Consider the following 5234-nt stretch of genomic DNA (forward strand, 5'->3'; position numbering starts at 1 on the left):
CATCAAATAAAAATCTCAGATATGCATCGGCATGTATTATGCATTATATATATATTTTTTAAAAATCATATCGATTGGGAATAGAACCAATGACCCTTTCTTGATAGGCAAGATTTTAAAAAGCTTACAATGGCATGCATTTTAATGCGAATCATTTCAACTGTTATCAATATACATGGGTATAACTTATATCCCTATAAATACACCAATGTTTATAATGGTTATCATGTAATTATCGGCCGACAATACACAGAAGCAGAGATCAATTGACAATGTTTACGTTTAGGCCAAATGTAAACAATATATATATTTAAATTTTAAAAATACAATTCTTAATTTTATTACAAGAAAAACGTAAAACCCGCGGCCTTAAAATATCGCTAATTTAGCACGATTTACCTGTATTAAAAGATTTCCAAAAATGGCTTCCTTCACTTGGAATTAAATTATTATGTGCTTGGGAAGCGAACATTCTATTAATCTTTTAAATTCTGACGAATACAATTGAATAGTTTGGAGCAATCAAGTTTCCAACAAGCAAGCAAAATCTCTCAAGTTTTTGCTACATTTAAACTAGTATTATGTGTTATTTGTTCAAAATCCCTCAACATGTAAGGGTGATATGGAGCGGAAACCAAATATATAGTCTATTGGACCATCACTAACAGGTGTATGTGGAATTCCAAAAAATAGCCCTTTTCAGGGCTAACCAAAAACTCTAGAAAAGAAACACTATTCAATTTGCCAATGTGAGAATGTGGAGTAGTATTTATATAAACACTCCCTCCTTTCCTGGTGTGTGTGTGTATGTGTGTGTGTGTGTCTTTATGTGTTTGTAAGCGCTCATGTACGTTTGTGTGGATGATACATTATTGGGTTTTGTAAGCGCTGAAGTACGTTTGTGTAGATAGGAGAGAGTATGGTTTTTTAAACCTTCACGTGTATGGATAGTATATTATGGTTATGTTTCTGCTTTTCCGTGTGTGGATAGTAGATTGTGGTTATGTTTTTAGCTTCTCCCGTGTGTGGATGGTAGATTTTGGGGTTTGGTTTGGCATCTCTGCGTGTGTGGGTATTAAACTGTGGGTTTGTTTCTGCTTCTTGACGTGTGTGAATGGTAAATTTTAGGTTTGATTTGGCTTCTTCTCGTCTGTGGATAGTATATTGTGGTTATGTTTTGGCTTCGCAGCGTGTGTGGATAGTATATTATGGTTATGTTTCTGCTTCTCCGTGTGTGGATAGTAGATTGTGGTTATGTTTTTAGCTTCTCCCGTGTGTGGATGGTAGATTTTGGGGTTTGATTTGGCATCTCTGCCTGTGTGGGTTGTAAATGGTGGGTTTGTTTCTGCTTCTTGGCGTGTGTGGATGGTAGATTGTATGGCTTGATTTGGCTTCTCAGCGTGTGTGGATAGTATATTATGGTTATGTTTCTGCTTCTCCGTGTGTGGATAGTAGATTATTGGGGTTTGTAAGCGCTCACGTAGGTTTGTGTGGATAGTAGAGTGTGTGGTTCTTTAACTTTCCTTTTGTGTTAATAGTATAATTGGGTTTTGTTTTTGCTTCCCGGTGTGTGTGTGAATAGTGTAGTTAGGGTTTAATTTGGCTTCTCCCCGTGGGTGGATAGTATAGTTTGGGTTTGATTTGACTTCTCCGCGTGTGTGGATAGTAGATTTTGTGTTTAATTTGGCATCTCTGTGTGTATGGATAGTAAATGGTGAGTTTGTTTCTGCTTCTTGACGTGTGTGGACAGTAATATTATGGTTATGTTTCTGCTTCTCAGCGTGTGTGGATAGTAGATTGTGGTCATGTTGTTAGCTTCTCCCGTGTGTGGATGGTAAATTTTGGGGTTTGATTTGGCATCTCTGCGTGTGTAGACAGTAAATGGTGGGTTTGTTTCTGCTTCTTGGCGTGTGTGGATGGTAGATTTTGGGGTTTGATTTGGCATCTCTGCGTGTGTGGATAGTATATAATGTGGTTAGTGATTTGTCTCATTACCTTTGTGTGAATAGTAGATAATATGAGAAGACAAAAGTAGGGGATGTTTTCCTTCACGACCGTGCTTTAGATATAAGTGTAAAAAGTGCCCGTCATTCGCGCCTTTCTACGGAATAAGCGAAAAGAAGATGGTAGCAGTATCTGACTTGTTTAACCAGTTGAAGGAGAGTTGGTATTGGATGATAGATCCGGAGTATGTAGTGGAAAGACTTGAAAGAGAATGGAAGTTCCCAGGCAGCTTGGACTTTGCAAACAATCTGAAAATAGCCAGGGAGAACATTGAAGGGATGCTAGAAGAAGAGGTAAAGAAGTTGAGAGGTTTCATCTTGCCTGAATATATAAGAGTCGGAACATTGAAGCAGTCTCTTGAAATTGTTATCAAAGTCAGGTGTTTTTTGGATGATATCTTCAATTTGACAGAGTGGGCTTTTGTCAAAAGGGGACGGGACCAAGTCCATGAAGCAGAAGAAATTATGAAAAGGGTCTTGGAAGAAGAAGTCAAGAACGTTAAAGACACATGGGCAAAAGATAGGAAAGAACAAGAGAACAGAAAGAAAAAAGAAGCGTTTGAGAGAATGAACAAAAACTGGATGAATGTCCAGGAGAAATGTAGAGCGATAGGTCATCCAGACTGGATTCCTGAGTCGGAACACAAAAAGAAAGGAATATTGGGAAAATTTAGGAGATGGATAAAGAAATGGAGAAAGTAGAAGAAGAAAAAGCAGAAGAACCAAATAACTTTCATGCCTAACCCTCCAAAAAAAAAATATATTTTTTAAATGTGGTATCAGTGTTTATAATCCACGATATATTCCCATGTTTATTTCCCCTTGACGCTAGGCAGGCCCATGATGTATTCCTATGTTAATTTTCCCTTGACGCTATACAGGTCCAGGTTGTACTTCAAAGTACTTGTCGCTATATCGTCCCACGGGACCTTGTAATGGTAATTCCGATTGTCGCTATAACTCTTGTCGCCATATCGTCCCAGGGTGGTTTGTAATGCTAATTCCCATTGTCGCTATAAATCTTGTCGCCATATCGTCCCAGGGTGGTTTGTAATGCTAATTCACATTATGGCCATATCGTCCCACTGATGTCTTTCTTTAAATGTTGGTCTACATCTGAAAGTGCTCTACAAGCGTAGGTAATAATCTTTCCATTATTAGTTAATAATGTGCCTAGACCGACAGGAATTGCATGTACAAGTAATTGCGTTTCCTTATTAGGATCGAATTACGTTATTATTGCGTTATTTTATTAAATGCTGTTTGAGTTTTTCAAAGGCTTTATCGTTTTTCACTCCATTCCCATGGTTGATTTTGTTTGGTTAAGGCTCGAAGAGGGTCATTGATTGTTTGATGGAACGCAGCAGGCGAAGTACAAATAAAATTACATTATATCCATTTCAAATATGGAAGATAACTATATTCATAATTTCATTACTACATTACATTGCTTTTGTTGATTTTATACATACTAAGCATTTCCTTATTGACGATTCATAAACCCATGCAGGCATAACTTAAAACAATATCCGTTAAAAAATGACCCGGAAATCTGATCAAAATTCAACGCCGCGATCAGTTTTCAACGACTCTGAAAATCAAAATTCAACGTTAAGAACTGACCCTGGGTCAACTTTCAACGTTAAAAGCAGACCCTGAGGGTCAGAATTCAACGAGGGTCAAAATTTAACACTACACCGGAGGTATATATGTAGCAATCGGAGTAAAAAGGCGGTGCTGGTCAAATAGTTTTGGTACGGCTGCATTCGCGAATTGTGTCTATTCAGAATTTTTCGCGGCGACACAAAGCAGTCTTAACAGAATTACCAAGATGTGCTCATTGGCTAAGGCACAGGGGCTCGTGTTGTCGCTTAAAATTGACCTGTTATACATTTACTATATAATAACTAGTTATGCCAGCACGAACCCCTGTGGGTTAAAGAGGAGATAACGACTAACATTCCCGAGTTCGACAACGCATTAGCGGAAACGGAAAACCACCAACGACTTCATGCGCATTTTCGGAACCGAAGCATTAACAACTCTGATTTACATGCAGTGAAAATCGAGTAATGTTTTCCCTTGTACTGATAACTACATTAATGGACAACCCTGGTATTGTTTCGGCATTTGGAACCACGATCATCAATCGTATTGTTTCATAATTGACTAGTATGATAGCGGTTGTTTGGGGTATCTAATAACTCTGTTCTCACGTCACATGTGAGTACACGCCAAGCGAAGTTACCAAGAGGCGTCCATACAAGAAGAAAGTGGTAAAATCGTTGCACACACTGGTGCTAAAATCCTTAATGGAACAGAAAAATCGTAGACCTACATACATACCATAAGTTCCAATAATCCAACCAAAAGAAAATGTGGTTACAGTCGAGTCGGAAATTATTAATCAAAAAATGAAACAATTACGTTTTATGCGTAGGAAAAACAGACCAAAACAGTAAGGAAAACAAAAATAGTCAGACTCCCTCGTTGATGCGTATCCAGTATCTGCCCGCGCTTGCGTCCTTCTTCGATTTGAGTATTGGGGGCGCTCACCAGTCATTATGTACTTTTGAGAGCATAGCGTATGTAAGGTGAAGTTGTTTGCATTTAAAACATGTACAGTGGAGAGAATGTTGGAATACATCTGTGCTACTTTAATGTAATGTGGCTGACATTTCTTTGGCTATTGTACGTTTGGAAAATTGTACTTGATCTAAGCACACTGCTAACTAAAATTACTGCTCCCTAGTGCAAAAAAAATCAGCCTGAATTAGTCTAAAGTACACCATCCGTAGCAGCTATTAAAATAAGGAAAATTAATTTTGCCAGACTAGATAATACCTGCTTCTGAAATTACAATGAGTGAATTAACAAAAGATATAAAATGTAAAAAAATAAAAGTTATCGGCTCTTTTTTATAGATACAATTTACCTCTGAAGTTCAGGAAGTGAAAATAACCATGTGAAGCTAGCACATTTAAGAAAGATGCATATCTGGAGTGAGGCCAAACTGTATACTAAGTAACCTATATTACACCCATCAATCATACACCAAAATATAGATAATTAAGGTTGTTTGAACTAACTAAAATATACAAGGTCTTTTTTAAATAACCACTCTAACCAGTGAGGAAAGACGGGAAAAGTCTTTTTCTTTAAAATTGTACCCTATGAAAATACGAAACTTTAGAGCGCCACCTATTGTGCACATACACTTATTCGGATTGT

Source organism: Sinohyriopsis cumingii, chromosome 3 (assembly GCF_028554795.1).
Source record: "Sinohyriopsis cumingii isolate HCF-2022 chromosome 3, ASM2855479v2, whole genome shotgun sequence".
Lineage (NCBI taxonomy): Eukaryota > Metazoa > Mollusca > Bivalvia > Unionida > Unionidae > Sinohyriopsis > Sinohyriopsis cumingii.